This window comes from Coregonus clupeaformis, chromosome 23 (genome assembly GCF_020615455.1).
Source record: "Coregonus clupeaformis isolate EN_2021a chromosome 23, ASM2061545v1, whole genome shotgun sequence".
Lineage (NCBI taxonomy): Eukaryota > Metazoa > Chordata > Actinopteri > Salmoniformes > Salmonidae > Coregonus > Coregonus clupeaformis.
In genome coordinates, this window is record NC_059214.1 from 34,804,937 (window position 1) to 34,828,561 (window position 23,625).

At 44.0% G+C, this 23,625-nt stretch overlaps 1 long non-coding RNA gene across 1 annotated transcript; it reads left to right on the forward strand.

Annotated features, from left to right (window-relative positions):
* Positions 1-21,440: 21,440 nt before the first annotated feature.
* Positions 21,441-21,962, forward strand: LOC121537117. The gene is made up of 3 exons (XR_005994981.2): positions 21,441-21,476; positions 21,597-21,696; positions 21,843-21,962. It is a non-coding gene; the product is annotated as an uncharacterized LOC121537117 (long non-coding RNA).
* Positions 21,963-23,625: the final 1,663 nt, after the last annotated feature.

Consider the following 23,625-nt stretch of genomic DNA (forward strand, 5'->3'; position numbering starts at 1 on the left):
TTGGTCAAATAGCCCTTACACAGCCTGGAGGTGTGTTGGGTCATTTTCCTGTTGAATAACAAATGATAGTCCCACTAAGCCCAAAACAGTTGATGTTGAGATGTGTCTATTACTTGAACTCTGTGAAGCATTTATTTGGGCTGCAATTTCTGAGGCTGGTAACTCTAATGAACTTATCCTCTGCAGCAGAGGTAACACTGGTTCTTCCATTCCTGTGGCAGTCCTCATGAGAGACAGTTTCATCATAGCGCTTGATGGTTTTTGCGACTGCACTTGAAGAAACTTTCAAAGTTCTTGACATTTTCAGTATTGACTGACCTTCATGTCTTAAAGTAATGATGGACTGTCGTTTCTCTTTGCTTATTTGAGCTGTTCTTGCCATAATATGGACTTGGTCTTTTACCAAATAGGGCTATCTTCTGTATACCCCCCTACCTTGTCACAACACAACTGATTGGCTCAAATGCATTAAGAAGGAAATAAATTCCACAAATTAACTTTTAAGAAGGCACACCTGTTAATTGAAATGCATTCCAGGTGACTACCTCATGAAGCTGGTTGAGAGAATGCCAAGAGTGTGCAAAGCTGTCATCAAGGCAAAGGATGGCTATTTGAAGAACACTTTTTGGGTTTCTACATGATTCCATATGTGTTATTTCATAGTTTTGATGTCTTCACTATTATTCTACAATGTAAAGAATTGTAAATATAAAGAAAAACCCTTGAATGAGTAGGTGTGTCCAAACTTCTGACTGGTAGTGTATATAAGGTCCCACAGTTGACAGTGCATGTCAGAGCAAAATCCAAGCCATGAGGTCGAAGGAATTGTCCGAGAGCTCCGAGACAGGATTGTGTCGAGGCACAGATCTGGGGAAACTAAGCAATCGGGGGAGAAGGGCCTTGGTCAGGGAGGTGACCAAAAACTCAGACAGAGCTCCAGAGTTCCTCTGTGGAGATGGGAGAACTTTCCAGAAGGACAACCATCTCTGCAGCACTCCACCAATCGGGCCTTTATGGTAGAGTGGCCAGATGGAAGCCACTCCTCAGTAAAAGGCACATGACAGCCCACTTGGAGTTTACCAAAAGGCACCTAAAGGATTCAGACCATGAGAAACAAGATTCTCTGGTCTGATGAAACCAAGATTAAACTCTTTGGCCTAAATGCCAAGTGTCACATCTGGCGGAAACCTGGCACCATCCCTACGGTGAAGCATGGTGGTGGCAGTATCATGCTGTGGGAATGTTTTTCAGCGGCAGGGACTGGGAGACTAGTCAGGATCGAGGGAAAGATGAACGGAGCAGGGTACAGAGAGATCCTTGATGAAAACCTGCTCCTGAGTGCTCAGGACCTCCGACTGGGGCAAAGGTTCACCTTCCAACAGGACAACGACCCTAAGCACACAGCCAAGACAATGCAGGAGTGGCTTCGGAACAAGTCTCTGAATGTCCTTGAGTGGCCCAGCCAGAGCCCGGACTTGAACCCACTCTAACATTTCTGGAGAGACCTGAAAATAGCTGTGCAGGGATGCTCCCCATCCAACCTGACAGTGCTTGAGAGGTTCTGCAGAGAAGAATGGGAGAAACTCCCCAAATACAGGTGTGCCAAGCTTGTAGCGTCATACCCAAGAAGACTCGAGGCTGTAATCGCTGCCAAAGGAGCTTCAACAAAGTACTGAGTAAAGCATCTGAATACTTATGTAAATGTGATATTAACATTTCTAAAAACCTGTTTTTGCTTTGTTGTTATGGGGTATTGTGTGTAGATTGATGAGGGGAAAAAAACAATTTAATCCATTTTAGAATAAGGCTGTAACGTAAAACAAAATGTGGATAAAGTAAAGGGGTCTGAATACTTTCCGAATGCACTGTACTTTGGTTTGTGGGTTGCTCATAAGATTCCTGGAGAAAATGGTCAGTAATTATAATATTCATATGTTTATGATAAATATATGTTGTTTAAGATGAGAATCAGGTTTAGCTGTGAGGGCTAAATTCACTAACAATGATGTCCAGGGGAATGAACACCAGAATCTCTAGCTAGTGATAATGCCAGTCTCGTCCATCTGTTTTGACCCTGCACCCCCACCCATGTTGATGTGGCATGTGAGAATCCTTTCCCACCTAACATGGAAGGTTTTGACATGTTGCTAGTGCTAAAAGCCCAGATATTGGTGTGGGGTTTAGCACTTTGCTTAAATTACACTAAAAGGGGCTAGTGAGTGTCTCCTCTCTCCATCCCTATGTTTGCGAGTGTGTTTTTTTTTTTTTTGCATGTGTTGGGGGCATAAGATGATCAGTGTTTTGGGCATCTAGATGAAATAATGATCAGTGTCATTGTTGTGTATTAATCAGAGCTTGTTTTATTGTGTATTAATCAGAGCTTGTTTTATTGTGTATTAATCAGAGCTTGTTTTATGTTGTCTTAATAAACTCCAAGTGCAACAGAGTCACTTAGGCTGATGGAGGGATATTGAACAACAGATGCTGATTTGCAAAGGGGCATATCATTAATAATTACAGGTGGATTATACAGTGAGATCCCACTGGTAATACACTGGTTTAATCAATGCTCTTTCCACGTCATTTCAATTAAATTACGTTGAACCAACGTGGAATAGACGTGGAATTGATGTCTGTGCGCAGTGGAATCTATGGTCCAAGTGCCACGGGGGTAGACCTCTTTAGCTTCAGTCAATGTGTGTGTGTGTGAGGAAAGATGTTTTAAGTAGTAAAATGAGCTGTCTCTATTTGCAGTTATCTATTTGTTGCTCGTCTTTCATTTGTTCATCAATTCGTGTGTGTACATTTTCATTCTCACATGTATGAGAAAAGTGAAAAAGGAGTAGTGAACGCTTTTACCCAAGACAGGCACTGCACTGCAGAATACCGAACAAGTGTCTTCCTAGAGTTCCCTGAAATCTGATTGGTTGTGAAATAACATGGCTGTCTTGGGGTATGCTGATTGCTCCTGCTAGAGTTGTTGTTACAGAGGCGGGTTTCCTGTTCCTGTGTGAGGGCAGGCGGGCATGCAGGCGGGCGGGTGCTCTGGGCGGATAAGCCAGTCAGCGCTGTCAGCGCTGTCAGCATCGCACCACAGCTGGGTGGGTACAAGTACTATTTGTAATCATTTCAAATACATTAGCTGGGCTTGATTGATGTTGCCTGTTGCAATGGAACAAATACAATAGTCGCAAAAGTGCGAACTCCACCCACCTGGCACTCCAGGCAGGCTAAAGCAAACGCTCAAAGTATTTGAAAGATTTAAAATAGTATTTGAACCCATGTCTGCATCGCACCACAGCTGGGAAACCACGCTGTACAGCTGGAATCCATTTTAGGTAAATGTGAACTGCTGGCCACAGCACAGTGTTTTATTTAGCATTCCTTGTAAAGCCATGTTGGTGGAGAACTGAAGAGAAGGGCACACGAATGCGGAGATGTACACACACAGTACACACAAGATTTAAAGGCACATTGTTTTATAACTTCACAATTAACTGTGTGTTTGTGTTAGGCGCATGTAAGTGGTTTGAAATAATGACCTTCCTAACTTCCACAAGAATAATACTCTCATATAAATTGGAAGCAAAACCACAAGGCCATGTAAAATGGTTTCTACTATTTTAACACCGGCCATGTAAGGGGTTATGTTTGCACTGTTATGTGCTAGCAGCTAGCTAAATCATCTGCTTTTATTTTCTATGGTGTCTTAGTTGTCTGCACATGTAGCTTGTTAAAGTGAATATCAATAGAAACATATTCAAGGCACCTCCGGCGATCACGATCTAAAATGCCTTCTGAACAAACCCCCAGGCATCGAGGCTCAGCTATCTCAGCTAGCTCTCTGACGCTCAGTAAAATTTTAATTACGTAGAAGATTTCCCATCTGTACCGCTAGGGCCTCTCCTGGGGGATGTTCAGTGGACTGTAGGATAGATGCCTTTCATGTTGGTGCATGGCACTAACCTGACATGGGGTTGATGTATGGAGAGAGAGAGCCAATGAAACTCGGTTAAGCTCCTTATGATCCATATGATAGTTAACTAACCCTTTTGTTGGTTTTGGAGATGTAATGTTGCACCTTGTATGATGCATAATCACATTGCACGTTATATTTATATCCGAAGTGCATTGGAATAGGTTCATTTGCAAGGCCTTGGCCTAAGATCATGCAAGCAAGACTCAAGTGTGACAATGATGAAAATAGTCAAAGAAGTTTAATAAATTGAGGATGTCATGGCCTTAGTGCGCTAATAAACAATTATTGTTACTTTCAGTCCCCTTGAAATTAAGAATTTAAGAAAAAAAAGTCAAGTTTTTCTCCATTGCACCAAACCTTTCTGATGATAAAAACGTCTTCAAAAAATACGACCGTTTCCTGATTGGAGATGTCCACTTACTGAATACAACTTGCAGTTGAATGCTGATGGTAGGGCTCGGGCTGGTTGTGCCAAAACAACATGTTTTCCAGTGCAGCGTTTATGGTATAACAAGAAACAGATAATGGGAGTTGGGTACGGCACTCTGGTCTGTCACTTCCATAGGTAGGTCTGCTAGCTCTCTCATAAGTTTGCTGGCCAGCACCCTGCTACAGGCTTACAGTGGGGAGAACAAGTATTTGATATACTGCCAATTTTGCAGGTTTTCCTACTTACAAAGCATGTAGAGGTCTGTAATTTTTATCATAGGTACACTTCAACTGTGAGAGATGCAAAAATCCAGAAAATCACATTGTATGATTTTTAATTAAATAATTTGCATTTTATTGCATGACATAAGTATTTGATCACCTACCAACCAGTAAGAATTCAGGCTCTCACAGACCTGTTAGTTTTTCTTTAAGAAGACCTCCTGTTCTCCACTCATTACCTGTATTAACTGCACCTGTTTGAACTCGTTACCTGTATAAAAGACACCTGTCCACACACTCAATCAAACAGACTCCAACCTCTCCACAATGGCCAAGACCAGAGAGCTGTGTAAGGACATCAGGGATAAAATTGTAGACCTGCACAAGGCTGGGATGGGCTACAGGACAATAGGCAAGGAGCTTGGTGCCCTCAAAGCGCATGCCCTCAAAGCTCATCACTAAGCTAAGGATCCTGGGACTAAACACCTCCCTCTGCAACTGGATCCTGGACTTCCTGACGGGCCGCCCCCAGGTGGTAAGGGTAGGTAACAACACATCTGCCACACTGATCCTCAACACGGGGGCCCCTCAGTGGTGCGTGCTCAGTCCCCTCCTGTACTCCCTGTTCACCCATGACTGCATGGCCAGGCACGACTCCAACGCCATCATTAAGTTTGCCGACGACACAACAGTGGTAGGCCTGATCACCGACAACGATGAGACAGCCTATAGGGAGGAGGTCAGAGACCTGGCCGTGTGGTGCCAGGATAACAACCTCTCCCTCAACGTGACCAAGACAAAGGAGATGATTGTGGACTACAGGGAAAAAAAGAGGACTGAGCACGCCCCCATTCTCATCGACGGGGCTGTAGTGGAACAGGTTGAGAGCTTCAAGTTCCTTGGTGTCCACATCACCAACGAACTATCATGGTCCAAACACACCAAGACAGTCGTGAAGAGGGCACGACAAAGCCTATTCCCCCTCAGGAGACTGAAAAGATTTGGCATGGGTCCTCAGATCCTCAAAAAAATTCTACAGCTGCACCATCGAGAGCATCCTGACTGGTTGCATCACCGCCTGGTATGGCAACTGCTTGGCCTCCGACCGCAAGGCACTACAGAGGGTAGTGTGTACGGCCCAGTACATCACTGGGGCCAAGCTTCCTGCCATCCAGGACCTCTATACCAGGCGGTGTCAGAGGAAGGCCCTCAAAATTGTCAAAGACTCCAGCCACCCTAGTCATAGACTGTTCTCTCTGCTACCGCACGGCAAGCGGTACCGGAGTGCCAAGTCTAGGTCCAAAAGACTTCTCAACAGCTTCTACCCCCAAGCCATAAGACTCCTGAACAGCTAATCATGGCTACCCAGACTATTTGCACTGCCCCCCACCCCATCTTTTTACGCTGCTGCTACTCTGTTAATTATTTATGCATAGTCACTTTAACTCTACCCACATGTACATATTACTTCAACTACCTCAACTAGCCGGTGCCCCCGCACATTGACTCTGCACGGTACCCCCTGTATATATAGCCTCCCTACTGTTATTTTACTTCTGCTCTTTTTTTCTCAACACTTTTTTGTTGAAAATAAATGCACTGTTGGTTAAGGGCTGTAAGTAAGCAATTCACTGTAATGTCTGCACCTGTTGTATTCGGCGCATGTGGCCAATAAAAATTGATTTGATTTTAGTTGGATTTTATTTGGTGAGAAGGCAACAACTGTTGGCGCAATTATTAGAAAATGGAAGAAGTTCAAGATGACGGTCAATCACCCTCGGTCTGGGGCTCCATGCAAGATCTCACCTCGTGGGGCATCAATGATCATGAGGAAGGTGAGGGATCAGCCCAGAACTACATGGCAGGACCTGGTCAATGACCTGAAGAGAGCTGGGACCACAGTCTCAAAGAAAACCATTAGTAACACACTACGCCGTCATGGATTAAAATCCTGCAGCGCACGCAAGGTCCCCCTGCTCAAGCCAGCGCATGTCCAGGCCCGTCTGAAGTTTGCCAATGACCATCTGGATGATCCAGAGGAGGAATGGGAGAAGGTCATGTGGTCTGATGAGACAAAAATATAGCTTTTTGGTCTAAACTCCACTCGCCGTGTTTGGAGGAAGAAGAAGGATGAGTACAACCCCAAGAACACCATCCCAACTGTGAAGCATGGAGGTGGAAACATAATTCTTTGGGGATGCTTTTCTGCAAAGGGGACAGGATGACTGCACCGTATTGAGAGGAGGACGGATGGGGCCATGTATCGCGAGATCTTGGCCAACAACCTCCTTCCCTCAGTAAGAGCATTGAAGATGGGTCGTGGCTGGGTCTTCCAGCATGACAACGACCCGAAACACACAGCCAGGGAAACTAAGGAGTGGCTCCGTAAGAAGCATCTCAAGGTCCTGGAGTGGCCTAGCCAGTCTCCAGACCTGAACCCAATAGAAAATCTTTGGAGGGAGCTGAAAGTCCTTATTGCCCAGCGACAGCCCCGAAACCTGAAGGATCTGGAGAGGTCTGTATGGAGGAGTGGGCCAAAATCCCTGCTGCAGTGTGTGCAAACCTGGTCAAGACCTACAGGAAACGTATGATCTCTGTAATTGCAAACAAAGGTTTCTGTACCAAATATTAAGTTCTGCTTTTCTGATGTATCAAATACTTATGTCATGCAATAAAATGCAAATTAATTACTTAAAACTCACACAATGTGATTTTCTGGATTTTTGTTTTAGATTCCGTCTCTCACAGTTGAAGTGTACCTATGATAAAAATTACAGACCTCTACATGCTTTGTAAGTAGGAAAACCTGCAATATCGGCAGTGTATCAAATACTTGTTCTCCCCACTGTACAGTGGGGGAAAAAAGTATTTAGTCAGCCACCAATTGTGCAAGTTCTCCCACTTAAAAAGATGAGAGAGGCCTGTAATTTTCATCATAGGTACACGTCAACTATGACAGACAAATTGAGAAAAGAAAATCCAGAAAATCACATTGTAGGATTTTTAATGAATTTATTTGCAAATTATGGTGGAAAATAAGTATTTGGTCACCTACAAACATGCAAGATTTCTGGCTCTCACAGACCTGTAACTTCTTCTTTAAGAGGCTCCTCTGTCCTCCACTCATTACCTGTATTAATGGCACCTGTTTGAACTTGTTATCGGTATAAAAGACACCTGTCCACAACCTCAAACAGTCACACTCCAAACTCCACTATGGCCAAGACCAAAGAGCTGTCAAAGGACACCAGAAACAGAATTGTAGACCTGCACCAGGCTGGGAAGACTGAATCTGCAATAGGTAAGCAGCTTGGTTTGAAGAAATCAACTGTGGGAGCAATTATTAGGAAATGGAAGACATACAAGACCACTGATAATCTCCCTCGATCTGGGGCTCCACGCAAGATCTCACCCCGTGGGAGTCAAAATGATCACAAGAACGGTGAGCAAAAATCCCAGAACCACACGGGGGACCTAGTGAATGACCTGCAGAGAGCTGGGACCAAAGTAACAAAGCCTACCGTCAGTAACACACTACGCCGCCAGGGACTCAAATCCTGCAGTGCCAGACGTGTCCCCCTGCTTAAGCCAGTACATGTTCAGGCCCGTCTGAAGTTTGCTAGAGTGCATTTGGATGATCCAGAAGAGGATTGGGAGAATGTCATATGGTCAGATGAAACCAAAATATAACTTTTTGGTAAAAACTCAACTCGTCGTGTTTGGAGGACAAAGAATGCTGAGTTGCATCCAAAGAACACCATACCTACTGTGAAGCATGGGGGTGGAAACATCATGCTTTGGGGCTGTTTTTCTGCAAAGGGACCAGGACGACTGATCCGTGTAAAGGAAAGAATGAATGGGGCCATGTATCGTGAGATTTTGAGTGAAAACCTCCTTCCATCAGCAAGGGCATTGAAGATGAAACGTGGCTGGGTCTTTCAGCATGACAATGATCCCAAACACACCGTCCGGGCAACGAAGGAGTGTCTTCGTAAGAAGCATTTCAAGGTCCTGGAGTGGCCTAGCCAGTCTCCAGATCTCAACCCCATAGAAAATCTTTGGAGGGAGTTGAAAGTCCGTGTTGCCCAGCGACAGCCCCAAAACATCACTGCTCTAGAGATCTGCATGGAGGAATGGGCCAAAATACCAGCAACAGTGTGTGAAAACCTTGTGAAGACTTACAGAAAACGTTTGACCTGTGTCATTGCCAACAAAGGGTATATAACAAAGTATTGAGAAACTTTTGTTATTGACCAAATACCTATTTTCCACCATAATTTGCAAATCAATACATAAAAAATCCTACAATGTGATTTTCTGGAGAAAACAATTCTCATTTTGTCTGTCATAGTTGACGTGTACCTATGATGAAAATTACAGGCCTCTCTAATCTTTTTAAGTGGGAGAACTTGCACAATTGGTGGCTGACTAAATACTTTTTCCCCCCACTGTATATACCCGGTATGACATCACTTTCAACTTATTAGCATACCTTACATGACCTTTGAGAAGCAGACTGGGACTCACTGAATATGTCCCAAATGGCACCCTATTCCCAATATAGTGCACTACTTTTGACCCGGACCCATATGGCTGTGGTCAAATGTAGTGCACTATATAGGGATTAGGGTGCCACAGCCTGACACACCTCCCCTGCCCCGTAGTAGTGGTAGCCTAAAATCTAATCTTATTTTTCTGGAGTTTATTGAATAACAGTCTGATGACAAGCACAGTCAGAACTATCTTCATGTAAAATAATTTGGCTAAAACGGTGGGTTAATGTTAATATTTAGACAGAAGAACTAAGCACACCTCGGCACTCAACTCTGTAAATGAATGGGAGACTGAGCAATCCACCTGCAAACAATGCTACTGATACTGCTGCCACTTGAGTCAAAGTGGATCAACTAAATATAGAAAGACCAACTTATATAAAGTATATTATAACAAATGAATCAACTTTCATGGTTGTTTATTTCTAGAGCAAACATATTTACATTGTTGCAAATCATCTATCACAGGTGGATGTTAACGAAACCCTTCTGTACAAGTTGTCACGAAAAACAAAAAAACACAATTATATAAATACAGATATGAATCTTACATGACAAAACAAACACAAATAATGACATGCATAGTGAACAGATTGCTAGGAATACCTTCTCTTAGTGATCATCATCAGTAGATAATGTGGACAGTAAATGAGCCAGATCTTCATGGGTCATCAGCCAATACAGTACTTTATGTCTGTTCCAAAATTACTGGCTTCTCCTTCACACGCAATTAAATAAAACTAACATACTTGTAAAAGGATGATGGCCCCATTTGATAAGAATAACAAAAAAAACTAAAAAAAGTGATTTGAAACTGTTCAGCAGATGGGAATAGTTGCCAGATACTGTACTTAACCCTCCCGTTGTCCTAGGGTCAAAATGACCCGCCACTGTGTTGAACCAACTTTATTTAATTGTTATATTTTTGGGATCATTTGTGAGAAGGAGGCAGTGATACTTTCTTTAAAGTCTCACTGCCTCCTTCTCACAAATGATCCCAAAAATATACAAATTAAATAAAGTTGGTTCAACACAGTGGGGTCATTTGACCCTAGGACAACGAGAGGGTTAAGTACCAAGGCACACACACAGTGTACCTTACAAAGCCACATGCCCAAATATGTAGTACTGTACTAAAGGAGAACTAGGATGCTTTTACAGTACTGTACATGTCTGCTTGGCATCTTGAGACGGTTATGCCCTGTACAGTGTACATAATTTTCTAGGGCAGACAGAGACATTGTTAAGTTTTGGTCAACTTACAGAGCTCCGTGAGTGTATTGCCGCTAGGTGTCTTCCTCCCCCTACCAAAATAATAACTTAATTGTTGTAAAGGCTGACCAAACTGATGAGGTTACAAGTGCACTTCAACAGCCAAAACAGGACCCATCGATTTAAGGCAGCACCAAGTGGATGTGCTGCCCAAAAACATGCAAGCTAATTCGCTAATGAGCAAAAAAGTGATAGCCAATCTTTTTATTTCATTTCATGAAAGTTGCGAAGCAGTGATTGATCAAAAGTTATGTACAAAATACTTAAGTTTGCTCATCATGGTATTTTCTTTATTGCAAAAGCTGTAGTTACGTGAAGGGAAGGTGACGAGAAGAAGTGTGTAATACTGTATTATTATAAACAACTTATATTCGCATCATCATGGTGAATATTTTTGTATCTGTTTGCAAGCTTGTTTAGTGTAGTTCATGGGGTAATGGTTTCATATTTTTAAGATCTGAGAGCTTCTGTATGTACATCCATCCTCTCCTTTCAACAGTACAAGTGATCCAAATATTACTGTGGAAAATGAACATAAGGCCTGGTAGGGCCGGTTTCCTGGACACAGATTAAGATTTGGACTAAAACACACTTTCAATTGATATTCTCCATTGAGAATAGTTTCTAATCCAGGACTAGGATTAATCTGTGTCCGGGGAAACCAGCCTGTAGTTTCTTTAGATTCTGTCTCAATGAATGCACTGATCTCCTTCCGAAACCGAGCCTGTAGCGTTTGCATTATCTACAAGTGTAGGGTTTTTACTTATCAGACAAGTACACGTTATAAGCAGCAGCATCATAGTTAACAAGTAAAATGCCATAATCTGGCTACACAGGTGGAAAAAGGGGGGGAATAAATAAATGTGACACTTTGGATTTGTTTAGTGTTTTTACTGACAACGTTGTTTGTTGTCATGACTGATAATGGCCCATCCATTCAGTGTCTGACATCATTAGCAACATGGTCATTGAGTAGGTTGAGAACACTCATTCTAATTTTTATGAGTTGGGAGGGATCCATTCAATTTCACTTCATTGATTCAGGGGATTTTTCTCAGGTTAGAGACAAGCTATTAGCTGCAAGTTGGCCTCTGACAATGTTTCCGCCGTAAATTCTCCCAAACTAATAGATAATAATAATAATAAAACATAGTGTTAGCCTACCTGGGCGTAAGTGAGGCTTCATAATTGGCTAACTTAAAATGTTCAAATTAAAATGTTCAAATTAAAATGTTTATAGGATTTTATGACACCATCCTTCAGTTTATAAAGAAAAACAGTGAGATTACTACTCATTCTACAAATTTCAATTGCTGCCATATTTGGTTTTCAATGTTCCCAAACCCAAGTCTTCAGCCTGGTTTATATCAGGGCTTTGTATCATCACTGGGCCAGCCATATGATTCTTAGTTTATCACAAACTGAATGCCATGTGGTCCCCATGGGAAAGAGGTATTCTGACCTCAATGGGCCTTCCTTGTTAAATGCGAAGGAATTCATTCGTTCAACTACAGTACAACTGCATTTTGAAGGGATGTGTTTTTCTTCTTCTTCTGAATCAATTTCAGGGTGTTATTTGCTATTGGACCATATCGTTGTTATTGGACCATATCATAACTCCTGGTTTCGCCTTTCTCCTCCAGTTACTTTTTGAATGATCAACCAAATAAGCATCAAAAGTTAGATTATAAAAAATGACAGCAAAATAGAGGGTTGACGCATATGTACAGTAGCTTGACTCCCATTCAGTCTTATAGAGAAGTCAAAAAGCGTTAAACCACCCTATACCCAGACCTCTTTTAAAATAACAAAAAATCTACAAAAACGGGGAGAAAGAAATCTGATGACAAATGAAAGGACAAATTCACTGGAGAGAAAATAAAGAAAAAGCTGGGAGCAAAAGAGGAGTCCAGCGTGGTGAAGGAGAGAAGAGAATCTCAGGAATGGAGAGGTCTGGAAGAGGCACAACTTTGTCTCTGTCCCAAATGGCACACTATTCCCAATATAGTACACTACTTTTGACCAGGGCCCAAACGTAGTGGCCTATACAGGAATAGGGTGCCATTTGGGACACAACCTATATCCCCTAATTCAGATGCAAAGTACAGACAGGCCGATCCCTCCTACAGTTAGCTGTGTGAGGACACATCCGAGGAACTGCTGCTGTTGCTGTTGGTCGTCTGGGCCCTCTTGATGTACAAGTTCAGCAGCTTCATCTGCAAGAAGAACATTATATTATATTGTATGTTAAAACATTGTTATTATCATGGTGGAGCAAGGAGAAGTGGTAAGAGAGGTAATAATGGCACTGTTGTCTAGACCAGGGTTGGGGTCAATTCCATTTCAAATCAGTCAAATTCCAATACCAGGATTTTCAGTTTGCTTTCTCTGGAATTGACCCCACCCCTGATCTAGACCAATCAGATTGGAGCTACAGTGGGTATTGTAAGTATTCAACCCCTTTGGATTTTTTCACATTTTGTTGCGTGACAAAGCGGGATTGCTATGGATTTAGTCAATCTTTTTTCCCATTGATCTACACAAAATACTCCATAATGTCAAAGTGAAAAGATTATTCTACAAATGTTAACAAATTAATACAAATTAAATAACTAAAATATAGTTGTCTCAAAATTATTCACCCCTTTTGTTTAGGCAAGCCTAAATTAGTTCAGGAGTAACATTTGGCTTAACAAATCACTTACTAAATTACATGGACTCAGAAAATAGCGGTTGACATGAAATACAACATCTGTAAGGTCCCTCAGTCAAGTATTGAATTTCAAGCACAGATTCAACTACAAGGACCAGGGAGCTTTTCGAAAGCTTCATAAAGAAGGGCAGTGATTGGTAGATGGGTAACAATAACAAATCAGAAATGGAATATCTCATGGTCAAGTAAATAATTATGCTGTGGATGATGTATTAAACCACCCAGACACAACAAATATACACGGAGTGTACAAAACATTAGGAACACTTTCCTAATATTGAGTTGCACCCCTTTTGCCCTCAGAACAGCCTCAATTCGTCGGGGCACGGACTAGAAGGTGTCGAAAGCATTCCACAGGGATGCTGGCCCATGTTGACCCCAATGCTTCCCGCAGTTGTGTCAAGTTGGCTGGATGTCCTTTGGGTGGTGGACCATTCTTGATACAGACGGGAAACTGTTGAGCTTGAAAATGCCAGAAGCGTTGCAGTTCTTGACAAACTCAAACCAGTGTGCCTGGCACCTACTACCATACCCCGTTCAAAGGCACTTAAATATTTTGTCTTGCCCATTCACCCTCTGAATGGCACACATACACAATCCATGTCTCAATTGTCTCAAGGCTTAACAAATCCTTGGAGTGGATTTAACAGGTGACATCTGGATTCACCTGGTCAGTCTATGTCATGGAAAGAGCAGGTGTTCCTAATGTTTTGTACACTCAGTCGTCCTTCTGAACTGAGCTGCAGGACAGAAGGAAACTGCTCAGGGATGTCACCATAAAGCCATTGGTGATTTTAAAACAGCTACAGAGTTCAATAGTTGTGAAGGGAGAAAACTAAGGATGGATCAACAGCATTGTAGTTACTCCACAATAAGGACCTAAATGACAGAGTGAAAAGTAGAATAAAAATATACAGAATAAAAATATTCCAAAACATGCATCCTATCCTGTGTATGCAAAAAGGCACTAAAGTAATACTGCAAAAAAAAAAAACAGCAAAGGAATAAACTTCTTGGCCTAAATGCAAAACCTTATGGAAAATGCATTGACTAAATCATGACAAAAATGATTGACTGAAACTAGACAAAAATTATCCAGAGTTTTACTCGACTGATAATAACTAAAACTAAGAATGATGAAATGACCTAAATGTGACTAAGACTAAAGCTAAATCTAAAATAGCTGCCAAAATTAACACTGGTGTGTGTGTAGTGTGTGGTGTAGTGTCTGTCTGTCTGTCGGTCTGTCTGTCAGGACTTTGAGATGGCGATCGAGCACATGACAGTGGTGGATAGTGTACCTTGCTGCCCGTGAGTAGCTGCAGGTGTGGTTTTAGCTCTTCTCCAATCACGGAGTAGATGGCCACCAGACAGAACACACTAGCCTTGCGAACACTACTCTCCGTGTTGTCATAGCCCTGGGAACAGATAGATAGACCGATGATCAGTATTAATGGACAGGCTGCCAGCAGGAGACACAGACGGAGAAACAAGAGTGAACACACACACATGTATACACACTGAGTGGCCCACAGGTCATTGGGAACGTGGGAGGAGTGGCAGAGGTGTGTGCTCAGGGGCCGAGTACAGGCAAACATTTCCAGGTATAAATAAAGCAAACTGTTCCCACTGTCCAAATATGAACATGAACAAATATGGTGTAGGCCTAGAAACTACCAAGGATTTTTCAACTTTATTTTCTTTCAATTCCCTAATCCTGCATTCACAGTTCTAAACAATCAATTTTATTTTATATAGCCCTTCATACATTAGCTAATATCTCGAAGTGCTGTACAGACACCCAGCCTAAAACCCCAAACAGCTAGTAATGCAGGTGTAGAAGCACGGTGGCTAGGAAAAACTCCCTAGAAAGGCCAAAACCTAGGAAGAAACCTAGAGAGGAACCAGGCTATGAGGGGTGGCCAGTCCTCTTCTGGCTGTGCCGGGTGGAGATTATAACAGAACCATGCCAAGATGTTCAAAAATGTTCATAAGTGACAAGCATGGTCAAATAATAATCAGGAATAAATCTCAGTTGGCTTTTCATAGCCGATCATTAAGAGTTGAAAACAGCAGGTCTGGGACAGGTAGGGGTTCCATAACCGCAGGCAGAACAGTTAAAACTGGAATAGCAGCAAGGCCAGGCGGACTGGGGACAGCAAGGAGTCACCACGGCCGGTAGTCCCGACGTATGGTCCTAGGGCTCAGGTCTCTCAGTTGGCTTTTCATAGCCGATCATTAAGAGTTGAAAACAGCAGGTCTGGGACAGGTAGGGGTTTCGTGAACCGCAGGCAGAACAGTTGAAACTGGAATAGCAGCAAGGCCAGGCGGACTGGGGACAGCAAGGTGTCAGCATGCCCGGTAGTCCTGACGTATGGTCCTAGGGCTCAGGTTCTCAGAGAGAAAGAGAGAAACGAGAGAATTGAGAGAGAGCATACTTAAATTCACACAGGACACTGGATAAGACAGGAGAAGTACTCCAGGTATAACCAACTAACCCCAGCCCCCGACACATAAACTACTGCAGCATAAATACTGTAGGCTGAGACAGGAGCGGTCCGGAGACACTGTGGCCCCATCCGAAGACTCCTGGGCCAGACTACACTCAATCATATGACCTACTGAAGAGATAAGTCTTCAGTAAAGACTTAAAGGTTGAGACCGAGTCTGCGTCTCTCACATGGGTAGGCAAACTGTTCCATAAAAATGGAGATCTATAGGAGAAAGCCCTGCCTCCCGCTGTTTGCTTAGAAATTCTAGGGACAATTAGGAGGCCTGCGTCTTGTGACCGTAGCGTACGTATTGGTATGTACGGCAGGACCAACTCGGAAAGATAGGTAGGAGCAAGCCCATGTAACGCTTTATAGGTTAACAGTAAAACCTTGAAATCAGCCCTTGCCTTAACAGGAAGCCAGTGTAGGGAAGCTAGCACTGGAGTAATATGATCAAATTTCTTGGTTCTAGTCAGGATTCTAGCAGCCGTATTTAGCACTAACTGAAGTTTATTTAGTGCTTTATCCGGGTAGCCGGAAAGTAGAGCATTGCAGTAGTCTAACCTAGAAGTAACAAATGCATGGATTAATTTTTCTGCATCATTTTTGGACAGAAAATTTCTGATTTTTTGCAATGTTACGTAGATGGAAAAAAGCTGTCCTTGAAACAGTCTTGATATGTTCGTCAAAAGAGAGATCAGGGTCAAGAGTAACGCCGAGGTCCTTCACAGTTTTATTTGAGACGACTTTACAACCATCAAGATGAATTGTCAGATTTAACAGAAGATCTCTTTGTTTCTTGGGACCTAGAACAAGCATCTCTGTTTTGTCCGAGTTTAAAAGTAGAAAGTTTTCAGCCATCCACTTCCTTATGTCTGAAACACAGGCTTCTAGCGAGGGCAATTTTGGGGCTTCACCATGTTTCATTGAAATGTACAGCTGTGTGTCATCCGCATAGCAGTGAAAGTTAACATTATGTTTTCGAATAACATCCCCAAGAGGTAAAATATATAGTGAAAACAATAGTGGTCCTAAAACGGAACCTTGAGGAACACCGAAATGTACAGTTGATTTGTCGGAGGACAGACCATTCACAGAGACAAACTGATATCTTTCCGACAGGTAAGATCTAAACCAGGCCAGAACTTGTCCGTGTAGACCAATTTGGGTTTCCAGTCTCTCCAAAAGAATGTGGTGATCGATGATGTCAAAGGCAGCACTAAGGTCTAGTAGCACGAGGACAGATGCAGAGCCTCGGTCTGACGCCATTAAAAGGTCATTTACCACCTTCACAAGTGCAGTCTCAGTGCTATGATGGGGTCTAAAACCAGACTGAAGCATTTCGTATACATTGTTTGTCTTCAGAAAGGCAGTGAGTTGCTGCGCAACAGCTTTTTCTAAAATTTTTGAGAGGAATGGAAGATTCGATATAGGCCGATAGTTTTTTATATTTTCCGGGTCAAGGTTTGGCTTTTTCAAGAGAGGCTTTATCACTGCCACTTTTAGTGAGTTTGGTACACATCCGGTGGATAGAGAGCTGTTTATTATGTTCAACATAGGAGGGCCAAGCACAGGAAGCAGCTCCTTCAGCAGTTTAGTAGGAATAGGATCCAGTATGCAGCTTGAAGGTTTAGAGGCCATGATTATTTTCATCATTGTGTCAAGAGATATAGTATTAAAACACTTAAGTGTCTCTCCTGATCCCAGGCCCTGCAGAATCTGTGCAGATCCAGGACAGCTAAGCCCTGGATTCAAAGAGGAGTCCGTAATTTGCTTTCTAATGGTCATGATCTTTTCCTCAAAGAAGTTCATGAATTTATTACTGCTGAAGTGAAAGCCATCCTCTCTTGGGGAATGCTGCTTTTTAGTTAGCTTTGCAACAGTATCAATTTTTTTTTTGGATTGTTCTTATTTTCCTCGATTAAGTTGGAAAAGTAGGATGATCGAGCAGCAGTGAGGGCTCTTCGGTACTGCACGGTACTGTCTTTCCAAGCTAGTCGGAAGACTTCCAGTTTGGTGTGGCGCCATTTCCGTTCCAATTTCCTGGAAGCTTGCTTCAAAGCTCGGGTATTTTCTGTATACCAGGGAGCTAGTTTCTTATGACAAATGTTTTTCGTTTTTAGGGGTGCAACTGCATCTAGGGTATTGCGCAAGGTTAAATTGAGTTCCTCAGTTAAGTGGTTAACTGATTTTTGTCCTCTGACGTCCTTGGGTAGGCAGAAGGAGTCTGGAAGGGCATCAAGGAATTTTTGTGTTGTCTGAGAATTTATAGCACGACTTTTGATGCTCCTTGGTTGGGGTCTGAGCAGATTATTTGTTGCGATTGCAAACGTAATAAAATGGTGGTCCGATAGTCCAGGATTTTGTGGAAAAACATTAAGATCTACAACATTTATTCCATGGGACAAAACTAGGTCCAGAGTATGACTGTGGCAGTGAGTAGGTCCAGAGACATGTTGGACAAAACCCACTGAGTCGATAATGGCTCCGAAAGACTTTTGGAGTGGGTCTGTGGACTTCTCCATGTGAATATTAAAATCACCAAAAATTAGAATATGATCTGCTATGACTACAAGGTCTGATAGGAATTCAGGAAACTCAGAGAGGAACGCTGTATATGGCCCAGGAGGCCTGTAAACAGTAGCTATAAAAAGTGATTGAGTAGGCTGCATAGATTTCATGACTAGAAGCTCAAAAGACGAAAACGCCATATTTTTTTTTTGTAAATTGAAATTTGCTATCGTAAATGTTAGCAACACCTCCGCCTTTGCGGGATGCACGGGGAATATGGTCACTAGTGTAACCAGGAGGTGAGGCCTCATTTAACACAGCAAATTCATCAGGCTTAAGCCATGTTTCAGTCAGGCCAATCACATCAAGATTATGATCAGTGATTAGTTCATTGACTATGACTGCCTTTGAAGTGAGGGATCTAACATTAAGTAACCCTATTTTGAGATGTGAGGTGTCACGATCTCTTTCAATAATGGCAGGAATGGAGGAGGTCTTTATCCTAATAAGATTGCTAAGGCGAGCACAGTTTTAGCTTTAGCCAGCACCATCTTTAGATTAGCCATAAGGCTAATCTAAAGATGGTGCTGGCTAAAGCTAAAACTGGCGAGTGTAGAGAGTATAGAGATATTGTTATCCACGTCGGCACCAACGATGTTAGGATGAAACAGTCAGAGGTCACCAAGTGCAACATAGCTTCAGCGTGTAAATCAGCTAGAAAGATGTGTCGGCATCGAGTAATTGTCTCTGGCCCCCTCCCAGTTAGGGGGAGTGACGAGCTCTACAGCAGAGTCTCAGCACTCAATCGCTGGTTGAAAACTGTTTTCTGCCCCTCCCAAAAGATAGAATTTGTTGATAATTGGCCCTCTTTCTGGGACTCACCCACAAACAGGACCAAGCCTGACCTGCTGAGGAGTGACGGACTCCATCCTAGCTGGAGGGGTGCTCTCATCTTATCTACCAACATAGATAGGGCTCTAACTCCTCTAGCCCCACAGTGAAATAGGGTGCAGGCCAGGCAGCAGGCTGTTAGCCAACCTGCCAGCTTAGTGGAGTCTGCCAATAGCACAGTCAGTGTAGTCAGCTCAGCCATACCCATTGAGACTGTGTCTGTGCCTCGACCTAGGTTGGGCAAAACTAAACAAGCAGCTCAGAAAACAAATTTAGATCTAAGAAAACAGAGAAACACTTATTTTGCTATGCAGTCATAATATGATTGAGGCTTTTGCCGTCTGTCCACCACTCCATACACAACTCCACACCTACATAGAAACATTTCCAGGTACAAATAACTGTTCCCACAGTCCAAATATCAACATGAACAGATATATGTGCAGATACTGTAAGGATGTTTCTACTTTCCCCCCGCAATGCCCCCTCCACCCGCATTCTATATAATAACATAATACACTGCTCAAAAAAATAAAGGGAACACTTAAACAACACAATGTAACTCCAAGTCAATCACACTTCTGTGAAATCAAACTGTCCACTTAGGAAGCAACACTGATTGACAATACATTTCACATGCTGTTGTGCAAATGGAATAGACAACAGGTGGAAATTATAGGCAATTAGCAAGACACCCCCAATAAAGGACTGGTTTTGCAGGTGGTGACCACAGACCACTTCTCAGTTCCTATGCTTCCTGGCTGATGTTTTGGTCACTTTTGAATGCTGGCGGTGCTTTCACTCTAGTGGTAGCATGAGACGGAGTCTACAACCCACACAAGTGGCTCAGGTAGTGCAGCTCATCCAGGATGGCACATCAATGCGAGCTGTGGCAAGAAGGTTTGCTGTGTCTGTCAGTGTAGTGTCCAGAGCATGGAGGCGCTACCAGGAGACAGGCCAGTACATCAGGAGACGTGGAGGAGGCCGTAGGAGGGCAATAACCCAGTAGCAGGACTGCTACCTCCACCTTTGTGCAAGGAGGAGCAGGAGGAGCACTGCCAGAGCCCTGCAAAATGACCTCCAGCAGGCCACAAATGTGCATGTGTCTGCTCAAACGGTCAGAAACAGACTCCATGAGGGTGGTATGAGGGCCCGACGTCCACAGGTGGGGGTTGTGCTTACAGCCCAACACCGTGCAGGACGTTTGGCATTTGCCAGAGAACACCAAGATTGGCAAATTCGCCACTGGCGCCCTGTGCTCTTCACAGATGAAAGCAGGTTCACACTGAGCACATGTGACAGACGTGACAGATTCTGGAGACGCCGTGGAGAACGTTCTGCTGCCTGCAACATCCTCCAGCATGACCGGTTTGGCGGTGGGTCAGTCATGGTGTGGGGTGGCATTTCTTTGGGGGCCGCACAGCCCTCCATGTGCTCGCCAGAGGTAGCCTGACTGCCATTAGGTACCGAGATGAGATCCTCAGACCCCTTGTGAGACCATATGCTGGTGCGGTTGGCCCTGGGTTCCTCCTAATGCAAGACAATGCTAGACCTCATGTGGCTGGAGTGTGTCAGCAGTTCCTGCAAGAGGAAGGCATTGATGCTATGGACTGGCCCGCCCGTTCCCCAGACCTGAATCCAATTGAGCACATCTGGGACATCATGTCTCGCTCCATCCACCAACGCCACGTTGCACCACAGACTGTCCAGGAGTTGGCGGATGCTTTAGTCCAGGTCTGGGAGGAGATCCCTCAGGAGACCATCCGCCACCTCATCAGGAGCATGCCCAGGCATTGTAGGGAGGTCATACAGGCACGTGGAGGCCACACACACTACTGAGCCTCAATTTGACTTGTTTTAAGGACATTACATCAAAGTTGGATCAGCCTTTAGTGTGGTTTTCCACTTTAATTTTGAGTGTGACTCCAAATCCAGACCTCCATGGGTTGATAAATTTGATTTCCATTGATAATTTTTGTGTGATTTTGTTGTCAGCACATTCAACTGTGTAAAGAAAAAAGTATTTCATAAGATTATTTCATTCATTCAGATCTAGGATGTGTCATTTTAGTGTTCCCTTTCTTTTTTTGAGCAGTGTATTTTAAATGTGAAATCACCCATGAATGGCACTCAGATGACTGTCAGACACATCTACAAATCTATAATTGTTTCTCACTTTCTAATGCCAAAGGCCTTTGGAGAGAATAACCCAATAATTTTCTCTCTTTGTGTGTCTTTGTTCCTCCAAAACGTCATCAGACCAGTTTGGAAGTGACTGTGGATCTTCTGTGAATGGTGCTGACCTGTTGAAGATGAGCAGAGAGGACCTGATCCAAATCTGTGGTCTGGCAGCTGGCATCCGACTGTTCAACGCCATCAAAGGAAGATGAGACTAGACTATAGTTACAGGAAAGGTACCTATAACAGACCAACAAAATGGCAACACTTGACATCTTCACATGTTTAGTGCTTTGTTCAAGTGTATAGCTCTATATCTAAAAAAAAGGACAATTCCTGTGGCGTCCACTGTGCAGGTGTATAAAGCCCCACCTCACCATCTATGTGTGTCAGCAACAGGCCAGGAATCAACCACAGACCAGGAATCAACCACAGACCAAGCCAGGGGGGGAGAGGGTAGGTCTCCGTATTACATCCCACAGAATCTCTGTTGAACATTCCTCTTAGTCCAGGACTAGGCTGGAAAAAATCTGTCTCTCTGTTTGGGAAACCAGCCCCATATTTTTTTACTGATTATGATCTCTTCCCTCCCATGTCCACAGTATACCACACTCTCTATCTAGAGGACCTGACACTGTGGGACCTCTCAGAGAAGATGGCTCTCCTTTACAATATAACTCCCCAGCAGATCAGCCACATCTACAGACAAGGACCTACTGGGATCCACGTGCTGGTCTCTGATGAGGTGAGAAAGTGTGGAAGCAGAGTTGGATTGGTTTTAATTTATGAGACCATTTTTGTGTGTTTCTATCAGTGAGTAGTGGTAAGGGCGGGGAACAGTGAGGAGTGCTAGCTAGGGTTTATCTCCTCCAGAGGCCCTGGGTTGGTTGTTTGTCCCCCTGTGCCCTGGGCTGGCTTAGGTCAGGATGGGCCCACGAATCTCACTAATGGCCCTGTGTAAAAGGCAATTGCAGGGAACATCACTCATTAACGACTGGTAGGGAACAGGGGAATGTAGGCCTATGGATGCAGGATCAACTCTCGCTCAGGTCTGGCTGTTATGGCCATGGCTGTTTCCATGCACTTGATGATGATGTCTAGTTACTGATTGACTGATAGATATTTGGGGCCTCTAGTCTCTAAGCTCTGGGGCAACATAGCAAGAAGGGCCCTTGAATACATAACACTGGTCATAATACTGTGAAGTAGATGATACTACCAGCATCAACCGAAACCCAGATGAAGGCAGCCATCTGTCGAAACGTTGGTTAATTAATTAATTAATCAATTGGATCGGAGCAATAGAATGTGGGGACCTTCTTTTTCTTTCTAACTACCAGAATCATACCAATAGAGAGAAAGATACAGTATGTCATTTTTGTCAAGGCTGAGGTGTATGTGGTGTGGGAGTCAGGCGCAGGACACCGAAGCTTAGTCCAACAAAGTTTACTTGTGAACCACAAGACAAAGATACAAAGAACGGCCTCAAAACGACAGAGGCGAGCAATTACGCAACTATGCGTAAAACAACAACAGAGAAAAAAACACGCAGCACTACGGACAGGCGAAAAACAACACACAACCTAACCAATACAACACAGGCAACTTATAGAACACGTAATCAGACACAAACGGACTCAGGTGTGACAGACAGACAAAAGCAATCACACATAGAAACATTCAACGGTGGCAGCTAGTACTCCGGGGACGACGAACGCCGAAGCCTGCCCGAACTAGGAGGAGGAGCAGCCTCGGCAGAATCCGTGACAGTACCCCTTGACGCGCGGCTCCAGCCGTGCGCCGACCCCGGCCTCGGGGACGGCCAGGAGGACGCGGACCCGGGCGCGTGGGATGCCCACGGTGGAACTCTGTCAGGAGGGATGGATCTAGGATGTCCCTCCTAGGCACCCAGCACCGTTCCTCCGGACCGTACCCCTCCCACTCCACGAGATACTGGAGACCACTCATCCGGCGCCTCGAGTCCAAGATGGTCCGGACCCTGTATGCCGGGGGGCCCCTCGATGTCCAAAGGGGGCGGAGGGGTCTCTCCTATCTCATGTTCTTGGAGTGGGCCAGCTACCACCGGCCTGAGAAGAGACACATGGAACGAGGGGTTAATATTCTTGTACTCAATAGGCAGTTGTATCCTGTAACACACCTCGTTCAATCTTCTCAGGACTTTAAAGGGCCCCACAAACCGCCGACCCAGCTTCCGGCAGGGCAGGCGGAGGGGCAGGTTTCGAGTCGAGAGCCAGACTCGATCTCCCGGTGCGTACACCGGTCCCTCACTGCGGTGGCGATCGGCGCTCGCCTTTTGTCGACGGATGGCCCGCTGCAGATGGACATGGGCAGCGTCCCACGTCTCCTCCGAGCGCCGAATCCACT